Source organism: Dasypus novemcinctus, chromosome 28, assembly GCF_030445035.2.
Source record: "Dasypus novemcinctus isolate mDasNov1 chromosome 28, mDasNov1.1.hap2, whole genome shotgun sequence".
In the NCBI taxonomy this organism is placed as follows: domain Eukaryota; kingdom Metazoa; phylum Chordata; class Mammalia; order Cingulata; family Dasypodidae; genus Dasypus; species Dasypus novemcinctus.
The window spans coordinates 24,442,324-24,467,230 of NC_080700.1; the positions used below are offsets into that span (position 1 = coordinate 24,442,324).

At 34.6% G+C, this 24,907-nt stretch overlaps 1 protein-coding gene across 10 annotated transcripts in view; it reads left to right on the forward strand.

The window, feature by feature from the left end:
* The window catches only part of QKI (QKI, KH domain containing RNA binding), a 149,914-nt gene that overhangs the window by 74,506 nt on the left and 50,501 nt on the right, over positions 1 to 24,907 (forward strand). The window lies entirely within an intron of this gene.

Genomic DNA, 24,907 nt, shown 5'->3' on the forward strand with positions numbered 1-24,907 from the left:
AAATGCATTTGCATTGCAGGCTTGGAACATGTGTGATGCCAGTGTTTTTAATGCTGTTTAGCTCTAGTTCCCCTTTTAAAAAAAGTTTGCCTGTAGATATCCTGAGTGGTGTCATGTGCACCCCATTGTAAGGGAGCGCACGCACACATCCAGCCTCTACTCCATGGGAAATAATGTGCCATGCCACAGCGCGCTCAGCCAGCAAGTGTGCTCTACAGTGCGGGTGCTTTACTCAGCTCCGCTTTCCCTGGCATTTGTTTTTCAAAATTAGCCATGACCTATTAAGAGCTGATAAAAGATATATAAAATATAATGTTGGGCCTTCTAGATTTGGTAAAATGAGAATTCTGGATATTTTCAAGAAGAAAAAACTAAGTAAGGTTATGACTAGGAGGGATTGACCAAAAATAGTAGGATAAACATAGGGTATTTGAAAAGTACTGGATAATTATATCCATAATTTTAGCTAAAATAGGGGTGACAAAATTTTTTTTCAGTATTTTTAATTAAAATACAGTGTAAAAACAATGAACTTTGCTTACCCCAGTTATCCTATATAGACTTTAGGAGTCAGAGAAGATTTATTTTTTTAAAAAAATTTCTGAAGAGCTAAGCTCCTCAAATTTTGAAGAGCGGAATTAATTTTTGCAGTTAACTACCAAAATATTTTGTTATTCACATTCATGGTATGGAGTAGGGGAGAGATTTTTGGTATATAATAGTTTCTTAAGTTTTATTTTGGAGATACAGGGTAGGGCTAAGTAGGACTTACTCAGTGAAATAGTATAATCTTTGTGATTTTTTTTTTTGGAGGCAGTTGGAAAATACTTTTGAAATTTACCAAATTTAGATAAATAAACCTAAAGCTGCATCTTGATAATTTAAACTTTGAGAAAAGATGAGCAGATTCAGCCTGAGTTCAAAGTTAGGATAAAGGATTCAGGATTGGCAATACAAAACACTAAGCAATTGGGTGAAAATTTAACTATGATTTTTTAAGGTCTCCTGAAATATTACCCTAAAATTTTGTGTTTAAAATGGAATGCTACTGTAGTTTTAAACTAAGAGAAAAATAGTAATTGTTTATTCTGTTTTGGGGGGATTTGAAATTTGTGTAATTTTCAAATTGAACTTAACCTTTTATACATGAATTCACTAATCTACCCTCACTTTTTAAGCTTTATTTTAAAAAAAAGAAAACAAAAACTAACTACTGATCGTTTCTGTCAGCCTTCCAAAAACTGTTTTTGTTTTCCAAATACTTTCTCTGATAGAGTAGGTTATTTACTTTCATGATAAAGTACTTTGATGCACAGACATCTTTAATTTTTATGAGGTTCTATTTATTTTTTCTTTTGTTTCTTGTGCTTTGTGTGTAAAGTCTAGGAAACCATTTGCCTAACACAAGGCCCTGAAGATGCTTTCCCCACATTTACTTTAAGGAGTTCAATTAATCCTATGTTTTAAGATTATACCCCCACCCCCTTACCTGAAATGTTGGTTACCAAGTTATATATGTTTATATGTATTTTTTCCTTTGGACGTGATTCTCATTGCTGTAAGCAAAGAGGAAAATGGAAGACCCACTCGGTTCTGGGATGATAACAGGGCAAAGTGGCTATGAAAATAACTTCGGATATGTGGGTTTTGAAAACAGTCTCACAATAGAAAACCTGGCTTTCAGCCGTTATGTCACCTTTGAATAGAGGTTCAAAGTTGTCACTGCCACCTAGGAAGTATGTCTGGATGGCAGGAGCAAGGAAAGAGAGTATTATAACTTGAACCAGGTCCAAACTGCCTGCTGGTTTGAAAACTGGATGATTAATATCCCTATGGAAGAAAGAGAGCTTTTTAACTGTTAAATAAGAGCTTGAGGCCTCCGTTTCCAGTAATGAATAAATTCCTATCACACCGACTGTCCGTAGAAAACAACTCTAAAATATGTGTATAATGCAAACAAACACCTCTCCAAGGCACTGGTAAAGTCTGGAATGGAATTAGCCTTACAGAGGGATGTTTACACAGGGAAATGGCTGTCTGGGGCTGGGCACACTAGGTGGCACTAATTCCAGCCTGGATGGAAATCCCTGCTGTTGGAGAAAGGGGAATCCAGAAACAAAAAGTCGTAAGAGAGGGTACCCCCACATTTGAGCAAATCACTGAATCACACATGTGCAGGACAGACTCACCTTAAAGTATGTCAGCTAAATATCTGAACTGATACCAGAGATGCCATTAAGGAAGTAAAGTTTGCAGTTCTGAATTGAACGAAGGCAGTTGCCTACTAAAATACACAAAAAGAGTAGAATCCACAATCAACATACAGTTCAAACTGAAACCCAGAAAATGAATCACATTCTCAAGAGAAAATCAAGTGATACCAACCTCGAGATGATCCAGATGTTAGAACTAACAGATTATTTTAAATTGTCTATTCTAATGGTCCCCCATAAAGTCACATAAAAATATGAAAAGGTAGAATATCCTAGCAGATAAATAGAAACAATAAAAAAGAACCAAATGGAAATTCTAGAACTTAAAAATGGAAGAGATTGAGAGGTGGAAATTTTTTTGTTTTTGTTTTCTTATTATTGAAATAATGAAGATGCTCTAATGATGATTGAGGTGATGAATGCACAACCATGTGATTATACCAAACACCATGGATTGTACACTTTGGATGAATTGTATGCTTTATTAATATGTACCTATAAATTTGAATTGTTAAAAAAGAAATATCTGTAATAAAAAGATCACTAGATGGACTTAATTGTAAGAATACGTAAATTTGAGGATATAGATCCATAGAAATTTCCATATGAAGAACAGAGGGGAGGATTTAGGAAAAAGGGAATAGCACCTAACTACTTTATCATATGAATAATTGGAGTCCCAGAAAGAGAGGAGATAGAATGGGACAGGAAAAAATACCTTAAGAAATAATAGCTGAGAATTTCCCAAATTTGCTGAAAGACACAGATTCAAGGTGCATAACAAACACTAAGCAGGATGAACACAAAGAAGACTACATTGAGGCACCTCATAGTCAAACTATTGAAAACCAAAATTGAAAACAGCAAGAGAATGACACACTATAATGGGGGAATGATAATACCATTAATGGCTGACTTCTTATCAGAAATTATGGTGGCCAGAGGAGAATAAAATATTTTTTTAAATGCTAAAAAAAACAACAACAACAAAAAAACACCTGTCAGGTGAATTCTATGTAAGATATATTCTATATCTTAATTTGATAAAAATCTTCAAAAAATGAAGGTAAAGAATTCTGAAATAAAAGATAACTAAGAGAATTTACCAGCAGACTTATATATCAGAAAATGCTAAAGGAAAATTTTTAGACTTATGGGAAAGGAGAAGGCAAGTAGAAAGCAGGTTACTTAGATATAGTGTTGAAAATGGTAAATATTTGGTGTGTGTATGTGCTTACTTTCCCCCTCTTAAATGTCTTTATAATATAGGTGACTCTTTAAAGGAAAAAATTTACATTTTTTGATAATGTAAAGGTAATAAATATGGCCTTAATGGTTGTAAGCCTTCTATATTTTATGTGCAGTGGTAGGATATTAAATGTAAGTGAACCTTGGAAAATTAAAAATTTACATTGCAACACGCAGAGCTATAAAAGAGTATAGGTAAAAGCTACTAGGAAAACTAAAATAGAATTGTAAAATATATTGAAATAGTCCCCGAACAGGAGAGGAAGAATAGTAACAGAGAACAGAGGCTGCAAATAGAAAGCTGGTAATTAGTAATCAGTTAAACGACAGTGGAAGAAACACTCCAATAAAAATGCAGATACTGTCAGAATGGACTTAAATAAAAATCAAGCCAAGTGTATGGTGTCTAAAAATGCCAAACTTTATATTTAGAGACATAGGTAGGTGGAAAGTAAAATATAGGTATACCTTGGAGATACTGCGAGTTCAGTCCAGACCACCACAATAAAGCGAGTATCACAGTAAAGTGGTTCACATGAATTTTTCTGGTTTCCCAGTACATATAAAAGCTACGTTTACACTATGCTATGTGTGCGTTATGTCTTTTTAAAAATGTACATATCTTAATTAAAATCTGACTCAGAGACAGAAAGCGCGTGCTGTTGGAAAAAAGGTACCAGTAGACTTGGTTGGATGTAAGATTATCACAGACCTTGTTGTGTGTGTGTCTCTTGTTTGTCAAGAGACAGCATAAGAGAACTGAGAGAATATTTTGAACTGAATAGTAATGAAAATGCAATGTAAAATTCATGAGGTGACACTAAAGTGGTATTTATGTAAGGAATTTATCTTACCTAGTTTATTACCTTAAGAAAGTTAAAAACAAAAACCAACAACAACAAATTAAACCCAAGGCAAGAAGGTAGTAAAAAACAAGAGCAGAAGTCATTTAAATAGAAAATTGACAAGTAATAGAGAAACTCAATGAAGCTGAAAAGTGTTCTTTGAAAGATAAATAAGATGGATAAATTTCTAGCTGGATTGATTCAGGACAAAAGAGAAAAGGCAGTAATGCCCAATATCTGTAATAAAATAGGGGCCATCACTATAGGACCTATAGACATTAAAAGGCTATTAATGGAATATTATGAGCAACTTTATGCTAATAAACTTGACAACTTAGACAAAAAGAATAAATTCTTTAAAAGATACAAATTATACCAAAATTGACCCTAAGAAAGACTGAATTCTATATAGAAGTCTTCCATAAGAGCTGAGAAAACACTTCCTAACTCAATTTATTGTACAGATACCAAAACCAAAGATACCATAAGAAAAAAACTTGCAGATCAATATTCCTTGTGAACACAGAAAAATTCTTAATAAAACTTTAGCAAAGTGAATGTACTATTGTTAATATCATGTGAAGTATATCTTAGGAATGCAAGTTTAGTTTAAAATCTGGAAATTAATTGGTGTAGTTCATGATATGAATAGAATAAAGGAGAAAAACTGATATTTCAACATATGCATAAATTATTTGACAAAATTTAATACACATTTATAATAGAACCCTTAACAAATGAAGAGAAGATGGAAACTTCCTCAATCTGATAAAAACTGTCTATGAAAACTACCTATAGTAAAATCATACTGAATGGTGAAATACTCAGTGCTTTCCTTCTAAGATCAGAAACACAGCAAGGATCACTTGGCTTTGACCATTTTTATTCATTTATACTAGAAGTCCTAGCAGGTGCAGTACAGCAAGTGAAAAAGTATACAGATTGGAAAGGAAGATGTAAAACTATTTCCAGACATCCTGATGTATGTAGAAAATTTTGAGTTATATGAAAGTTCAGTCCAACAAGAAGAGATCCTAAATATCTATACACTGAATAGCATCATTTGAAAACACATAAAGTAAAGGTTAGGAGAACTAAAAGCAGCACACAAATCCACACTGTTTTCTTTCTGCAGAAAATTGTGCAGAAAGTATGTAGTTTCTATATATACCCTCTCTGACCCCTTTCACAGTAGTTTTTTACTATTAACCATCTGCATTATTGTTGTACATTAGTTAGAATTGATTAACCAATATTGATACATGATTAACCAGAATGCATAGTTTACATAAGGGTTCACTTGTTTTATACAGTTCTTTGGCTTTTGACAAATGTATAATGCCATGTATTATACATTATTCTGTATGACACCTTTCCAGTGTCGTACAGAATAGCCTCACTAACCTAAAAAATGCCCTGTTCATCCCTTCCCCCTCACCTATCCCTGGCAATCGCTCATCTTTTTACTGTCTCTAAAGTTTTGCCTTTTCCAGAGACAATTGTATTATTTTTAACATGCCTCTTGATAATTGATAGAATAAACAGACAAAAGCTCAACAAGAAGATGAAAGATCCGTACAACATAATTAGCAAATTGCTGCTCTCATAGAATTTTTGTTTTATATATGGAATAGCCTTTTCTAGACTTATTTAGACCTATCTTTCATCATATTCTATTATATATTAAAAGAAAATTATAAGTGAAACTAGTCAATAAATTTCTAAGACTTTCTCACAGAGTTTTAAATCATCTTCTTATTGAGTTATGTTTTTCATGCCATCTAGCAATCTGTGCTATTCAGAATATTGGTGGTGGCAGCATTTTTAAAAGTGTCTATTATTTTTCCCTAGAATTTTCTCCCAGGCTCTTGCAGTTTTTAGTGTACCTCACTGTCTAGAACTTGAAGAGTCTGAGAGTTTTTATCATTCTTACAAGCTCACATGTTTCCTTGCCACCACAGTTTCATGAATGCTGACAGAAGACCTGAGACTTCTGGATCAGACACCAGATTTCTTTCTTTACACCAAAAGCAGTAGCAGAATGCCGGTATATTCATGCTGATTCCTTGAGTCCTAGTTTCCCACATGATGACTCAGAAGGTTAGATGACCCTTGCTCATCTGCACATTACAGAAGAGGAACTCAGGGTCAAGGTCCCAGTATTTTTTGAGCCACCAGGAAACAGGCAATGCATTACAATCTTGGTTATGGTCCTTTTTACCTGTGTGGTTGGCTATGTGACAAACTGCTGAAACTGCTCAGTGTCAGGAGACAGATATGCCCTGCACTCCAGCACACTTAGCAGTAAGATTTAGGGATGTTGATGGCTTGTGCGTTCTACATCTCCCAACAGTGGCTAGACAGTGTTGTCTTAGGATAGGTGACATACCATAGTGAATTAACAGTATAAGGGCCAAATTAGAAATAGTGGGGATCTTTTTAAAATCATCAAAAAAATGCGAAGAGCAAATTCAGAACTATAAACTGGAAAACTTAAATAATTTGAATCTCAAGTTTGAAGATGTGGTCTAACCAAATCAGTCTCTATAGTCAATAAAGTCCAATAAAAAATTCTGATTGAATTTTTTGATTTCAGAATTCCTAAGATGGAAAAACTGTCCATGGGAAATTAGGACAATTCTAAAAGAGAACAAAAGTGTAAGAGTTACTTTGAATGCATTAATTCATATCATTTTAATAATTGTTCATGTTATTGAGAGAAAGCAGGTAGACCAGTGATATTAAACTAAAAGCTCTTTTAGTATAATATGTATATGTAAATTTTGGCGAGGGGATGGCTGATGCAGAGGAAGAGCGAGTAAGAAGTGGGAGATGCAGCTATTTAATAAATGATTAGTTGGGTTTGTAAAGATAGAAATAAATTATAGATGGATTAAATACCTTAAAAAGTGAAGAGCAAAAAACCACTAGAAGAAAATGTAGGCAGATACATTTATGATTAAGGGAAAGGAAGAATTTACTGACTAGAATACTCATAAGGAATGATGGATGGATATGAAATGAAAAATAGCCCTGTTATGCAAAAGTCACTCTATACCATTAAAAGGCAAGGCACAAAGTGGAGATATATTTGCAGCATATATAACAAAGCAGTTGTATTCAGAATATATAAAGAATTCATTCAGGAACAATAAGAAAAGACCACAGATCCATTAGAAAAGTGGGCAAAACATGGGAACAAGCAATTCAAAGAAGAAGAAACCTGAATGAGCAATAAGCAAGTGAAAAGGTGCTTTACCTTATTGAGTACTCAGGAAATGAAAATTGTAGCAGGAGTGATACACCGTTTGACACCCAATGAGTTGTCAAAAGTAAAAATATTACTTAGATGTTGGATGTGGGGAAACACGAGTTCTCATATATTAATAGTAAGGTTGGGAGTGAAAATAAATACAGCCACTTAGGAGTGATTTGCCAGTTAAGTAATAGTGAAATACATTAAAACTATTAAAAGGCACTTTAAATATTCAGTACTTGACATGTTTTCTTTGGCATAGGTAATTAGCCACTCTGTTTAAATTCTGAAGAAGCCCAGCATTTACTAGTTAGTGAACAAACCTTTTCACATTTCTTTTTATTGCTTTCAAATCAATCACCTCATTGTGACATAATCTGATAGTTTATGTAGAAAATTATTTTCAAAGCCATGTCCTCTCACAATGGTATAGTAGAGAACTAAAGTCAGTTGTATTCTTGGATGTTAATGTTAAGTGCGATTAAAGTTTTCCCATGAGTTCTTTGTTAATGTCTTTCCTTGCAGTGTGAGCTATTTGTAGATATATGTATGCACACATACATCTAAATTCTACTCAGTGTCTGCCTGTTGTTTGCAATCTAGTATTATAAAGGTATTTTTAAAAATAAAGTGTAGCATTTCTAAAAATTCATCTTAACATATCTATTTTAATTTGAGGGTTTATGGTATTTCAGTATGCCTTTAATACCTTGATTTACGTATTTCAAAAAGACTTCATTTTCCCTTTTGTGTTTATTGAGCAAGGAGTAATGCAGCATTTTTATTAAAGATACTATGTTTTTGACAAATAAATGAATTTGCATTGCTTTCTTATCAATGTGGATTTAGGTCAAATTATTTGTCATTCTGGAATATATTTTAATTTATTTAGCCTAAAAGTACTCCCAAATATGTCTGTTTTGAAACATGTATTGATTAAGGTTACTCTCTTGGGTTCACGTTGTATGTTCTGAGTATGGCTTCAGTGGCTTAACGGAATACTCCAATTTTGTTTTAGAATTTTTATGAAGGTGAAACTTTAATTGCAAGATCTATAGATTAGGGTTCAACCTGAAGTAGTAGGACACACGCACATCCGAACACTGACATATACATAAGTTTATTATGAAGAATGGCTTACACAGTTGGGGATTGTGGGTGCTGGTTATTCTAAAGACCCACAAGCAAGCATTTCAGAAAGGAAGATCATGAGCAAGCTGGAATTCCATGGCCACAGCTAGACTGTTGGCAAGGGAGAGCAACGGCAGACCCAGTTGCTGTTTGAAGCCTCTGGGTTTAGGGAAACCCTAAGCCTTTTAAAGCCTACTACTTAATTAAGCCAAACTCACCTATACTCTCCCTTTTGGTTAAGTTAAAGTCAACTGATAAATGAAGTAACTCTTTTATTGCAAAATCCCTTCACAGCAGTTTCTAGTGTTTGATTGAATAGTTGGTAGGTAGTCTGTGTATGCTACAAAATATCTCCTGCCTCCCTTTGTCTGTCACCTCTTAAGAAAAAAAAATGTGCTTGTAGCCTACCCTAACCAGAAACATACTAGAAATGGGATTCTGGCAAATGTCGAATTCAGCCTAGCTAAGATGACACATCACAAAGCCATCACAGTAGGCAAATGGCTTTTCTTCCTAAGTAGTCACTCCTTTAATTTTGGATATTGATATTGGTTAAGGATATCCCTTGCTCATCAATGAAACTGTCCTTTTTGGGGTTATATTTGGTTTATGTTTAGTGAATGTCCCAGCCCATTTGTCCTTTGTTTTTCTCTCTACCACTAACTTTCTGTGTTTAATTTGCAAACGCCTTCTAATATTTTATGTGAAGGAAAGTGGTAACTGCAAATTGTTTGCAGTTCTTGCGTTGCAAACGTTGGGGTTTTGAGTAATACCTTCTAGTATCTAGGATGGATCCTTAGATAGCTTATGGTCATTTTCAAAAAGATGTTTTCCCCAATTATTATGATTACTTTAACATTTAAATTGAATTTTGTTCTCAAAATTAACCATAATAATTGTTAATGGTAACTTAATTCAAAAGCATTGCAATGATTTCATATGATTACTATGAAGTTTGTTTTATACCTCAGAAAATGTTTTCCATTGCATTCATATTTCAATTAGATGGTGAACAGCATCTGTTACATCTGTTCCTTAATTAATTAAGAGGAAGTGGAGCAAAGATACTCTGAAAGAGTGGACTTGGGTGTTCCTGTCCAAGCAAATCTTTTTATCTTAGGTAAGATATGTCTTTCATCATTAGTGGACAAGTAATGCACCCTTTCTTTGGTCACTTAAAATATTTGAACATCTGATAAAAATATTTATTATCAAGACTTTTTGATTATTCAATTATATGGATGTCAGGTGATAGGGAGAGGAATTCAAGATTTTTACTTTAGTTCCATGTCTGCAATTTGATTATGCTTGAAATGATTTCCAGTAAACAGAACAAAATATGGAGTTTTCTGAGCTTTTAATTTTTATCCTGCTGAGGGATTACCCCTTTTTCGGCGAATTTGCTTATTTTCAGGTAATAATTTGCAGTAAAATACAAAAACTGACGATAAAATGATTATCATCTAAGGTGTACATTTAACCATAACAACAATGGATAATTTATAGAATATATAAGTTGAAATTTTGTAGGGTAAAAACTCATGAGTCAAACAGGCTAGATTTTAGCTGTAGTTCAGTAATTTTTAAAAACCAGTTTTCAGGGAAAATGATAGATGTTGGCTCCATAATTGTGATCTGTGAAGATGTTAATAAAGATATTTTCACTTATTAAAAATCCCAAAGAATGGAAACAATAAAAAAGGTAAGAGACTATTCTTTTTGTTATTGTTGTTGTTGTTAAAACTATTTTTATTTTTTTAGAACTTCCCTGTTTTAGCTTGACCCAAATTTATTAGATGCAGGTTTTTGAAGTGATCCTATTAAGTTGTGGTCATACTTAGTTGTATTTGGACGGTGTTGGAACTTGGGTGGATAGAGTTAAAAGTTTCGAATTGTTATGGGGGGAAAAGCTCACCTCATAACACAGTATTCATTTTGGTAATCCTGTATTATAGTTTTGATCACCGTTAAACATTATGCCATTCAGATAATTAGAAGGAAGTTTAGAGTTATGTTACTGCCACTTGGCTGTGGATTATAACCGTCTGTAGAGCATTTTAAGAAATACAGATGCTTTATACCTATCCTTGTTATATTCTCTAGGATGTCTTGTGGGAACTTATATTTTTAATTGAAATCAGAAGGATAATATTTTAGGTACTTGAATATGCCAAATAATTACAAAAATATTAGATAACAAACATACATAGTTAACCATAGGTTTGAATTACTTTGTCTTTGTAATCTTAGTTGTAAAACTTTCCAGGGGGAGCATGTGTAGCTCAGTGGTTTGAGCCAGTGTATAAGGTCCTGGGTCCAATCACTACTACTTCCTTAAAACAACAACAACAACAAAAACTTTCCAAGGTTGAAAATCAGCAAGAAAAGAAAAGAGTTATGATATCCCAAGTAATTTGGGGTATACAAGTGTATTTTTTTTAATCCAGGGGAATCATTGTTTTAGAAAAAAGTGGATTTGACTTTTAGGTTTCTTGATTGAGGAGCTGGGACCTTTAGTGATGCTTGTTTATGTTAATTCCTTTACCAGGGCATCTCTTACAAAATTAAGAGAAATCTTTGTTAGCCAGAAACTCATCTGTGTAGGGAAGATTTAGGGAGGAGCAAGGATAATAGAAGTTACAGAGTAAAAGTATTAGGTACTATATGCTAGGCACCATTACAGACATTTTATATTCTTTCTTGAATTTAATCCTTAGAACGCTGTAATCTTTACAAATGAAAAACAAGATTTCAAAAGATAGTTATTTTATCATTTTACCCTTTTGTTGCCTCTAAATAGGCACCGCTTTTATTTACTTTTATAGAGCTGTGAACTTTGTCATTCATCTCAATTACAAGTAGTAGTACTTCGTAATTATTTAATAGCTGACTTTCTTGCGAACAGGTAAGGTCCTGAGGGCTTTCTGTCTATCTATTAAACGTGTTCATTATTAGCAAGGTTCCTTTCTATGTAGAAGAAACTTAATAAATGTTTTAAAATAAATGAATAAATGAACAAGTTCCTCAAGGTTACAGAGGTACTGAATGAAGTAAGGGTGTTATTTGAGTTCCTGTTCTTTTCACTGTATAATGCTCCTTATCTGCTCTTTTTGGGGGTAGGGACTAGGGAAAGGTCTACTTTTGTATTTCCTTCCTCCTTAACCATTTCTTTTTATTTGTTCTGTATTCTAAAATGAGAAAATGATAATTCAGGGTTTGAAGCAAACTTAACATTCCGGTTAGTTATCAGTAAATATGAATAGTTAGTAGATGCTTAGTACTCTGCTAGGCTCCATGGAATAGAAGACAATTATAAATAATGTGCCTATTTCTTTACCAAGGATCTCGTAATTCAGTTATGACAACAGAGCTATGAACTGAATTAATCTAAAAATGCATTGTAATACAGAAAATGAAAAGGGAGCCATCTTTGCTCTCTAGATGCTTACTATTCCTTATAACACGCAGAGACTCAAGAATAATAATAAGTGTTATAGAACCATAAAAATTCTGTGAAAATAAAGGAAGAATGAATTTTGATAGGGTGGGGTAAGTTGGGAAAACATGGAAAAAGTAATTTTGACTCATTTTTCAGTTTCATTAAGATTTTATAAATCTCTTTTACTAACTGTTAGTCTGTTTTGTGTAGAGCTTGTGAAATAATAATTTTATTACTCTTTCTAGGACACTGTCAGTACTCATTTTATATGTCATTTCAAAGTCATACTTCGTATGGAGGGCAATCTGGTGCTTTTATCATGAAGCTCTCCTTTAGTTTAAAAAAAGTTCATAGTGTTGATATTAAATTTGAAAGGTTACAAATGTCATTATTATTACTAAAATTTCTTTTTCAAATACTTTAAATATTTAATGTTTTTAATTGACTAAGTTAATTGGAAAAAAAGGATTATTTGGGAGCACATATAGCTCAGTGGTTGAGTGCTTGCTTCCCATGTATAAGGTCCTGGGTTCAATCTCCAGTACCTCCTAAAAAACAGAGTGGGGGGTGGGGAGCCATTGTGGCTCAGTGGTTGAGCTCCAGGTTCAGTACCCAATACCAGTATCTCAAAAAAAAAAAAAAAATCTAATATATCTATAGATATATAGATACATAGATATACACACACACGTTATCATAAGTTAATACTATTCATCCGCAAAGTACATTTCCAATTTTATTTTTCTCAATTATACCTTGTCCTCTAGTCATGTTGGCTTATTTGTTGTTCATTTATTCCTTTCCTACTTGTGTCCTTTCCTACAATTATCTTTCATTCTTAGATGTTAGTTGTACCTAGCCAAAACTTGGCGACATTAGTTCCATTGTCCTTTTGTGCTACACAGACACTAGCATGTTTAAAATTCCTGACAATCCTGTGATGTAGGTGCTACACTTATTTCTGTTTTACAGATGAGGAAACTGAGGCACAGAATGATTCAAATAATTTGCCCCAAATTAAACAGCTAGTAAGTGTGTCATCGTAAATCCTTAGAATATCAGCAAATGGATTGTGAACATTCATATTTTTAAAATCCTATGCTGGAACAATTTTCTTTTGTGTTGAATTTCTGTGGAATTTACTATCTGAAAAGAATACCTTCTGAGGAGGAAATATGCTTTTCTAACATAGTGAACCATTTTGCCGTTCTCTACAGTCTTTACGGAAACTTTACGTATACCTGTTAATGATCATTGTACTCTTGAAAGTAAGGCTATATGTGAATTATTCAAGAAGGTCATTTTCTTATTTTCAGTTAAATATGCAAATACAGATATTTTCATGACTTTGGCTTTTAAATATCCTTTTGATTTTGATGTTACAGAGTACTGTGACTTAATTTTGTTGAAGTGAATCCTATAATCCAGGATCCAAAAGGGTTTCCTGCCAGTTCTTTATTTCTGCCTTCTCTCTCTATTATCTATCAATTAGCCAGCCACTGATCTTTAAACTTTCTGGGAAATGAAATTGAAAATCACTTGATAATTTTTGTCTTTTTACGGGAAACCCTTTGCACAACTTTAAGTTCAGTCTCGACTGCCTTACCTCTGGCAGCTTCCCAAATGGTCTTGTTGAGAATTGTTTCTGCATAGTAGATGTACCTAAGGTTTTGGGAAGTTTTGCTAATTGATTATCATTGGAATAGTCCAGTATTATTTGGCTGACATTGGGGTTACATAATTTTAGTTTGGGCACACAGTAATTACAATTAAATTAATTAGAATTAGTACTGGAAAATTGAAAGGTATACATACCTGGCAGTCTTTTAGTATTGTCTAAAGGAGATTGATAGTCTTGTGAAGGAAAAGCTAATGAGAATTTGTTGAATGCCTGCTGCCTATTCACTTAACTAGTTGATTTCAGCAAACTGAATATACAATTGTCTTAATTGTCATATATTATTTAGAAATAATTTGCCTTGAAAACATGATTGTTATTTGACACAGACTCAATTACAAAATATTTTAAGGTTGGTTTTATAACTGGAGTCACTGAGGAATTAGATTCTGTGACATCTGCTTTATGCCCAGTTTCTCAATGAACAATTTTTAAAACTAATTTAAAATTGGGGATGGTGTTATGACTAAACTTTATGGTTTGGATTAAAATGTAATATATTCATAAGAAGTGTATTTTTTAAATCCTTTCCAGGAGGTTTTCTTATATGACTCTCACATTAAGAGCACATTAGAGGTAGAGGTCTTGTGCTCATTTGCCTGACTACAAATGTATAATTTTAAAAGTCTGTCACCAAGGTTTGGGATATTCATGTGTTATGATGCTTCCTATTATAGAATGCTTTATTGTTCAGACAGATATTGTAATTACAGTGTAATTTTATATCTCGTAGGGCAGTGACTCATTGAATTTTTTTTTTTTACCAAAAACCTATCCCAAACAAAAAATAGTCTCTCATATGTTGAGAATTGCTTTTACTTAATATTTTTACATTACTGTGGATAGCAGTATTAAAATAAAATTATGATATTTTATTGAAAAGTTATGGTAAAAACTTATTTAGGAACAATGATTTTAATTAGCCCAAATTTAGTACTGTGGTTGGGAATATACATTGTGCATTGAAACCAATTTTAGTTTAAGAACTTCACAACTATTGAAAACTTTAGATGGAAGTAGATTTGGCTCAATGGATAGAGCATCTGCCTACCACATGGGAGGTCCTAAGTTCAAACCCAGGGCCTCCTGACCCATGTGGTGAGCTGGCCCATGCGCAGTGCTGATGTGCGCAATAAGTGCCATGCCACGCAGGGGTGTCCCCCATGTAGGGGAGCCCCACGTGCAAGGAGTGCACCCTGTGCGACAGAAGTACAGCCTGCTCAGGAGTGGGGCCGCACACATAGAGAGCTAACACAGCAAGATGACGCAACAAAAAGAAACACAGATTCCTGGTGCCACTGACAAGAATACAAGCAGACACAGAAGAACACACAACAAATGGACAAAGAGAGCAGAGAGCTGGGGGGGGGGGCAGGAAGGGAGAGAAAAAAATAAAAAATAACTGTTGAAATAGTCATTTAAAAAATATGAAAACTTTAGAGTGGACAAAGTAGAAACGCCACAGGGTTTTCCTTTTTGTATATTTGTATCATTAAAATTTGATGCCTCATTCTCTCATCTAGGAAAAGGATTCTGTTTTTGTAGATGCAGGTGTTCTGTTTTACTAGGTCTTTCTCTCCGAGCTCTTGATATTGTTCTTGATGTGACTTATTCAGGAATTCATTTATGGAGAAAAGTGTACTTGACTTAGAATTAGTGGTAGGACTAATACAAAGAAAAATTGCATCTAGTACATAATTTTGATAAATCTATTTATCTCATCTAAAGTCCCTAGTGGCCCTAAAATTCTTTGAAGATAGACATGTTTAAAGAATTCTGAAAACTTATGAAATCTGTGTTCTGTTTCTGGCTCTTTCATTAGTTTGGCTGCTATTTTAGGACAATTTGCTTAATTTTAGGGCTCTCATATGTGATGTGTTATATAGAAATTAGATATTGAGAGTGTAGGCTCCAAAGTTATTCTGTCTGGGTACAATATGTTGTTGCCTCTGCAACATCTACAGTCTATGAAGCTTGAGCAACTCATGTTTGCCTCAGCTTCCTCTTTAAAATGGTAGTAATAATAGTACTTCGTTAGTAGTGACAGTATGAGATTTAAATGAGATGATATGTTTATACTGGCTAGCATAGTACTTGACAGCAGTGTTTAATTAAAACTTAGTTTCATCAGCATCATTATTTTCACTTCTAAATTTGTTTTATCATTACCTGTGAAGTTATTTTGAAATTGCTTAAATCTCTTTAGTAGATTTGTCAAGAATATAGATCAAATAAGACACCATTGACAGTTGTTTCTATTTTCTTTTATGACTAGGTAAGAATGGTAATATAAAGTTCTTTAATACGCTGCTAAACTTTTGTGGTAACAAAAGTTCCCATTTCCTTCAATCCTCTTGTCATTTTAACTTCCCTTAAATCAAAGATTCAAGGCTAGTTGTTTTTAGCTTTGAACATATTTATACATATAGTAATCATTTATATATAGTTTATCACTTTGTTATATTGAGAGATAACTCTAGTGTTGCAGTTATAAAATGGCTTTTCACCCCTATAATTCCCCACTCTTTTGATACATTGAAATAAGGTTATATTGAAGTGTTAGAGTAAAGGAACACTATCTTTGGAGAGATATCAGAATCAGACCTTGTGAGTGTTATTGTAAGAAAATCTTGCAAAATTGAATATAAGAGAAGTAGTAAGAAAACCAAAAAAAAAAAAAAAAAAAAGATAGGGGTAAAGATCATTAAACCTAACTGGCAGTTTAAATAAGTCAAAAAGAAGCAGGTCCAGAAATAGAACACAAGCAAGGGAAAATATATGGATGATGACTTGGAGAGAAAATACTAACTATACAGCAGAGCATTGTGAGGAAAGCTGTGTATTAATACACAGTCATTGCCCACCCCACCTCCCCAGTTGGTGCCCTCATCTCTTTTCTTTTTGTTTGTTCGTTGGTTTTTGTGTGGTGTTTGTTTTTTTGCTCATTGCTTGTTTTTTAACAATTATTGATACATTTTAATAAACATAAAATCATCCAAAGTGTACAATCAGTGATATTTGCTATAAACATAGATTTGTGCTTTCATCACTTCAGTGATTATTAGAGCATTTTCATTATTTCAATAATAACCACCAACAACAAGAACAAAAATTCCTTCTCACTTCTCAATTTCTCAGTGCTGCCCCCACTGTACATAGCTGCTGTTCCTGGCTATTTTATCCTAAATATGTAATCAGTGGCTTTTAGTATCATCACAATATTGTGTATTCATCGTCTCGAAAGTTTCAGAACAATTTTGTTACTCCAAAAGGAAAGACTCCACACTCTGTAGCATTCCTTCCTCAGACCTACAAAACCACTATCCTTTCATCTTTATAAGGTGATTTATATTTACATTTTATATAAATGGAATCACACAATTTGTAGTAGTTGGTATCTGGTCTCCACTTAGTATAATGTGTTTTTTTTTTGTCTGATATTAACATTTTGTACTATTATTATTTGTTTAGCTTCAAAGAAAAATAGTCATATATGCAATCCTACCCATATTCATATTTCATGTAATATATTTATATTTCGCACGATATATTTAGTTCTTAATAGGGCAGTCATATAGTATTTGTCCTTTTATGTCTGGCTTGCTTCACTCAGTGTAATGTCCTCCAAGTTCATCCATGTTGTCTCATATTTCACAACTTCATTTCTTAACCGCTGCATAATATTCCATTGTGTGTATACTCCACAGTTTGTTTATCCATTCATCAGTTGATGGACATCTGGGCTGTTTCCAACTTTTGGCTATTGTGAATAATGCTGCTATGAACATCGATGTGCAAATATATTTATTTGTGTCACTGCTTTCAGTTCTTCTGGGTATATACCTAGCAGTGGTATCGCCGGGTCCCATGGCAAGTCTATACTCAACTTCCTTAGGAACTGCCAGACAGCCCTCCACAGTGATTGTACCATTCTGCATTTCCATCACAGTGAATTAAGCATTCCTATCTCTCCTTATCCTCTCCAACATTTATAGTGTTCCAGCTTTTTAATAGCAGCTAGTCTAATAGGTGTGAGTGGTATCTCATTGTTTAATTGGATACTTTGTCTTTTTATTGTTGAGTTGTATGATGTCCTTATATATCATGGATATTAAACCCTTCTCAGATATGTAGTCGCCAAATATTTTCTCCCATTGAGTCGGCTGCCTTTTCACAAAGTCCTTTGAAGTGCAAAAGTATTGAAATTTGAAGAGGTCCCATTTATTTTTCCTTTTGTTGCTCACACTTTGGGTATAAGTTTTAAGAAACTATTACCTGCACAAGATCTTGGAGATGTTTTCCTACTTTTTCTTCTAGGAGTTTTATGGTGGTGGTTTTTATATTTAAATCCTTGATCCATTTTGAGTTAATTTTGTATAAGGTTATGAGATAGGGGTCCTCTTCTTTCTTTTGGGTATGGCTTTCCAGTTCTCCCAGCACCATTTGTTGAATAGACTCTTCTGGCCCAGCTGGGTGGGCTTTAACAGCCTTGCCAAAAATCGCTTGACTGTACATGGTGAGGGTCAGTTTTTGAGTTCTTGATTCAGTTCCATTGGTCAATCTGTCTGTCCTAATGCCAGTACCATGCTGTTTTTACCACTGTAGATCAGTAGCATGCTTTGAAGTCAGGAAGTGAGATTCCTCCAACTTGTTCTTCTTTTTTAAGACATTTTTTGCAATTCGGGGCCCTTACCTTTCCAAATAAATTTCATTATTGGCTTTTCTGTTTCTGGAAAAAAGGCTGTTAGAATTTTTAGTGGGATTGTATTGAATCTGTAAATCAGTTTGTGTGGTCCTTGTTTTTGCTCGTCTGCTTTCTTTAGGAGTCACTGGGAACCTAACCTGGGACCTCCCATGTGAGAGGTGGACACTCAACTTCTTGAGCCACATCCTCTCCCCGTAATGCACAGTTTGATGTTTGATTATAATGATGCTCTTCAGTAATACAAGTTTACCTAAACAATACAATAAGTATTTGCTTAGAGCTGGAAATGTGTAAAATAAGTATATTATATCTTGTCAAAAGTATAAAAATCAGTGAAGCATGATTCTGGCATTCAAGTGGGAGCAGTCTTTTAAATAGCCAGAACAAGACAATACACAGATTAAACTATGATGTAATTTGTAATATGATACAACAGAGGAAAGGTAAAAGTAGGTATTGAAGAAGAGCAAAAAAGACGATTCTGGCCATAGATGATAATTTGCATAAAGTTATGGATATTAGAATCCATGTTTGGGGAATAGGCTAAATTTATTTAACAGTAAATTTAAGCTCATTGTAGGAAAATGAGCAAGACATGGTGCCTTTGTAGGAAGGGTGGCTCAAAAAGAATGGATGAATGTATAGTAACCTCTATCAATAAAGATAAACTGTCTATATTTTCGAGATTTTCTTACAAAACCAGTTGGTTTCTTTCTTCAAGCTCCAAAACCCACACTTACTCAAAACAATAAATATAAATTTGGAAATACAGAGATGCAGAAAAACCATGTTCTTTTCTGTTGCTGAAGATTTGAAGGCATACAATATGGAAATGGTATTGCTTCAGATGACAAACAGATTTTAAAATATTTAGTAATAATGACCTATCTCATCTCATTACCTTAGAAATGTTATTAGATATATCTGTAAGTGTAAAAAGAAAATAATGCTTCATAGACTAGTTTCCAAGAGACATCATTTTTGTAGTATACCCAATTTATCATCCCACCTCTCTGCTTCATTTTAACCACCTCTGTGTCCCAAATTATTTATAGAATTGAGAAATTCGGGGAGTAGATTCTTGATGTTGGTATTTTTGGGTTCAGATGTAAGCATCCTTTAACCTTACCTATTTCTATTTATTTATGACTAAAAAAGAGCCTTTATGGAAATGTTTTGGTGACTATAGTAAATCTGCCAGTCCCAGATTTCCTTTATTATCTGTTTAAAGAAGAAAAAAAGGAAAATTGTATTTGTATTCAATAATTATAAAACTCATTGTTGAAAGAAATTGACTTAACCTTTACTCTTCTTGGGTTAGAATGTCGCTTCTGTGTATAATGGCTTTTAAGATTTTTTAAGATAGATATGCTCATAGATGAAAGATACTTGATTCTATAGTGCTTAATTTCGAAATTATAGATCCCTTTCTGCTGTATTACCATCACCACCCCTAATTACTTCAAACTCTTTAAGAAATTATTTTGGTATGTATTCTGTATTTTGCTATATTGTATGTTTGTTGCTATAAGTTGGTTTTTTCTTTTTTTAGTTTGCATTTCATTCATTCATTGTGGTGAGAACTCAGTGGGCTCTTCTAAATTGGAAACTCATGTTCTTTGGTTTTGTTTAAAAAGTATTCCTTAGATGATTTTCTCCCTTCTGCTTTCTTTTTTTTTAAATTAAAAAAAATTTTTAAAACATTTATTTCTTTATTTCCCGCCCCCCTTGCCTCTTGAATTCAGTTTGCTCTTTGTGTCCATTCGCTGCACATCTTCTGTGTCTGCCTGTCTTCTCTTCTCGTCTTCTCTTTAGGAGGCACCGGGAACCAATCTTGGGACCTTTGGACGTGGGAGAGAGATACTCAACCGCTTGAGTCACCTCAGCTCCCTGGTTTGTTGTGTCTGTCATTGTCTTTCCCCTGTCTCTCTCTTTTGCTGTGTCAGCTCAGCTGTCTGCGTGGGTTAGCTCCCCTTCACCAGGAGGCCCAGGAACCAAACCTGGGACCTCCCATATGGTAGACCAGGAGCCCAGTTGCTTGAGCCACCTCCTTTTCCCCCTTCTGTTCTGCTTTCTTTCCCTTTCTTTTTCTTAGTGGAACGTTTGCCATTCAGTTACAAGGACCTCTATCTTGGACTAGTCTTCTGATTTTTATATTACTCTACCATTTTCCATCCCTGTCTTTTGTTCTGTATGGTGAGAGAATTCCTCAAATTTTATCTTCCAGCCCTTCTGTCAGGTGTTTCATTTGTGCTATAATATTTTTAGTTCCAAGAGCTCCTTTTTTTGTATTCTGAATTAAATAACATTCTTTCCTTCTTTCAGCGATGTGTAGTATCTTCTAATTTATTGAAAATTTTAGGATTTTTTTCTTCTTGCTCGATGGCCACCTTCTTCAGTTCTGTTTGTTTGGTTTGTTTGTTTGTTGGCTGGACATACTCCCCAGAGAAGGATCTTTCCCTTCCAGTCTCCTGCCTCCAATTTGTGGGCCTGGCTGCTCCTCTCTCTCTGAATATGGAGCATGGGGGAGAAGGCTGGAGGTCTCAGCCTTTAGGATGTAATCGTCCCTAAACAGGTTTTGGGTTTGATTCACTCCCCATTACTCCCTTTTCATCCCCAACCCCACCCCAATTCCTTGAACTGTCCCTCTGAATGCCAATGCCAGAAAGTTTTTGCTTTCTTTAGAGAAAGTCTTTTCCTAGATAATCAGCTCTTTGGGGAAAATAGATGGGGGGATTCAACGGCTTCTTAGTGACAATTCAACCAGTCTTCCAGTCTCAGCCCTACCCGTATCCCCACTTCCTTTACTGTCTGTTTCCTCAGTCTTTGGGGGCGTTTTACACGCTACATCTGTTCTAAATCTTTTTTTTTTTAATTGTTTCTTTTCCCATTTTCTCCTTCATTATGAGTTTGTATATTTTAAACTTGGTAGTATTTAGGAAGAATTTAGGAGTAAAAGTACATGATTGCATTCATTTGCCATCTTTGTTTTTCTGCTTTCAGCTGTTCCTAAAACCTATAAACAACTTATTTTGAAGCAAACTTTAGGATAATTGTAATTTTCTCTTATTTTTGTACGTTTAACCTGCATTTAAATTGTTGAATTAAGAGATTATACATTTGCCTAGGTGTTTTACAACTAGTGGGAAATTATGCTCCAACTTTATTCTCTGATCCTATCATGCAAGTAAATTCCTCTCTTTGTAGTACTCTTGCTTTTGTCTTCCCCGTCCATGTATAAGTTCCTGTGGTAAGTTTCTGTGGCAAATCACTTTGATTTTAGCTCTTTTGCTTAGGCATTTTTAAAATACTTTGAATTATAAATGTTCCTCGGGTTATCCTTTGTATTTTTCCTTTAGTTTTTAAAACATATTTCCTTTTTTAAAAACATCTTTTCTTTATCTCAGGTCTAGTCTTCCTTGTTTGAAGGTTTCTAATGCTTTATCCTACTTTGCATGGGCCATCATTTTCTGCTCCTTTGTTTTGTAATCTTTTTTTTGCAACCTGGGCATTTTGTGTTATTTTGCGTTATCTCTGGAATTTAAAAACTGAGGCTTCTGTTCCTTAAGCTTGCATCCAGATAGTGTTATGACAGAGATTTCCTTTTATAACAGCAACTAAAACACAAAGGAAAAAAAAAAAAACCCTTTCTCAATCTCTGCAGATAAATTTGTGCAAGTGTTCTGTTTCAGAGCTTATGCATACAGTGAGTTTAAAAAAAGCCCAAGGCAAAAACATAAGGATTCCCTGGTCTTTTCTGCACAGGTCTTGTCCTGAATATGCATGTGTGGTTCTTTGAATCCCACTGTTTTTACAAAGTTTTGAATGTCCCCTTTCCCCCAAGAAAACTGCTTGCTTACTGTTCTCTGAGCGTTACCACTGTATAACTACAGCCAGTAGTCCTTTGCCCCAGGCAGCTGCACTTTGACTGTTCTACAGTGTTCTGTAGATAGCTCTTTGAGCTGCTGTATTTGCAGGGCAAGTTCTGGGACAGTGAGCTGTGATGAGTGTCTTCTGTCCCTCAGGCTGCCACTAGACAGAGCGGTGCTGGCACACAAGCGCCCAGTATGGACATGAGGGTTACTCTGCTCCCACTAGAACAAGGACAGGGACGTGCACTGAAGTGAACACTGGGTGTAGAAGGAGGGGGAGGGGCCAACAAGGGTGGCATGAGTTTTCTTACCATCTTTAAGTTGCCTTTTTCTTTATTCAGTGTTTGCCCTTTACTGCCACTCTTGAGCTATTTCCTGAAGTTTTGAGGAAGATGAGTTTCTGCCAGTTCTTGCTGATGGTTCAAAGCTTCTATACAGAATCTTGGCGAGTCTCTCTGCCGTCTTGGTCAGGGTGAGGCCCCTCACGGTATCTGTTATACATAAGTGTCTGGCACAAATGTGTATATAATATTTGAGGTCTTTGCTAATTATAGCATTTGTGTCTGGTTTCCTCTGATATTTCTTCTCGTGTCATTTTTCTGATGCCAGAGAGTGTGAATTTTACTTCGTTGAGGTGGTTACTTTTGTGTTCCTATATATATTCTTGAGCTTTGTTCTGGGGCACACTTAAGCAAGTTGAAAATAATTTGATCCTTTCAGGCCTTGATTTTAAGATTTTTCTAGGCAGTGCTGGAACAGTGCTCAGCCTTGGTTTAATTATTCCCTCCTGTGTACCGGTGATCATGAAGTTTTTTAGTCCGGTCCTGAGTGAGTGCCTGGCACTTTTACCTCTTACATCCTTCTCTGACCTCTGGTTGTTTGCTCTCCAGTATGCACTGATCATTGTCCAGTAGAATATTTGAGTGAACCCTTTGCACATTTCCAGAGTTTTCTTTCTGTACAGCTGTCACTACTCTTTTCTGTGAATGTAGCTGTTTTAGTCTTCCTGACTTCTCAGCTTTGTCTCCTCAACTCAGGGACCCGGCCAGGCTCCTTGTGCATCCCTGGGCTATGGCTTGGGAATTCTCAGGCAAGTAAGTGGGATACCACCTCATTGGCTTCCCATTATCTCAGGCGCGCGCGTACACACACGCGCGCACACACACACACACACACACAGAAAGATATGAGTTTTAGGCTCTCCAAATAATAGAGCTAACTTTATTAGGTCTGTCTACAAAAAATAAAAATACACACTGGAGGGAAAATATTGTCAACTTGCCACAGTAGAGATACATGCACACACTTTAAATCCTTTGACATAAAGATAACCTTTAGGTTCCCAGTCTTTCTTGATTCATCATATCCTTAGTTTCTTAGTTTTTCATGGTGCCCTAGGCCAAAAGAAATGCCAACTAGTTCCATTTATTAAACTGTTACTTTCAAACAATTTAATTAGTATTTATAGTAACTTTAGTATTCATTTTTAAAAGCAACATGCATAAATTTGAAGGAAAAATTGTATTTTTGTTAATTCTTAAATAACTACAATTATGTATTAATGGAATTTATGTGCTGTGGGGCACTGTATAACTCATCAAACCTTGGAATCATATCAAGACACTACCACCCTCATTTCCTGTTCCACATTGATTTTTGCATAGGCTTGCTGTGAGTTCACTATTTGGCAATATGTAGGAAGCCTGAAGGATTGTGGGAAGGGAAGCCGATGTGGCTCAGTGGTTGAGCTCTAGCTTTCCACATACTGGGCTGTCCTCTGTTCAGTCCCGGCCCCAGTATCTCAGAAAACAAACAAATCTTGTGGGAAGCATTTTGCCTAATTTCCCATTCCCCCTTTAAAACATTTAGGTGCATTTTTATACTAATGCTGTTGAAGAAAAATAAAGACAGAAATGTATTCTTTACTGTTAGAACATCCCTTATTGATTGAACTTCATAGATTTTTGTCATAGCACAGCCTCAGCAGACATGTGAGTTTTAACAGAAAGTTGTTAGTGCTCTTTAAAATGATTTATTATATAGTTTTGCTTTCTTTGACCAGAGCCTCACAATTTGGTTAAACAGTAACCTTTAAAATAGGGGTCCAGAGGTCCAACAACAACAGGCCCTATTTATTGTGTTTTTTTTATTACTTTGCTCTGAGCCAGGTGCATTTATACATGTTGTATCTAAAACTAAAAACAAGAAGCAAGGAGTAGTCTGAAATTCTATTTTAAGTGAAAGGGAAATGTAGCACACTGTACTGTATCTTGACAAGGCTTCTAAAGGGGTATCTCTTTTTAGGTGATTTCAGAACACCAAGGAAATGAAACTTAATTGTTCTTTATTAAACTCTAGTATTTGACTTGATGTGAAGAGTGACCTTGTTAAAAATCTTTTGGAAATACCGTTCAGACTATTCTTACCTTTATTTCTTATTGTGAAATAATTAACATTCTTTATTACATGAAATGTTTCCATAGTAACTCATTACTTAAATGCTTAGTATAAATGACATTT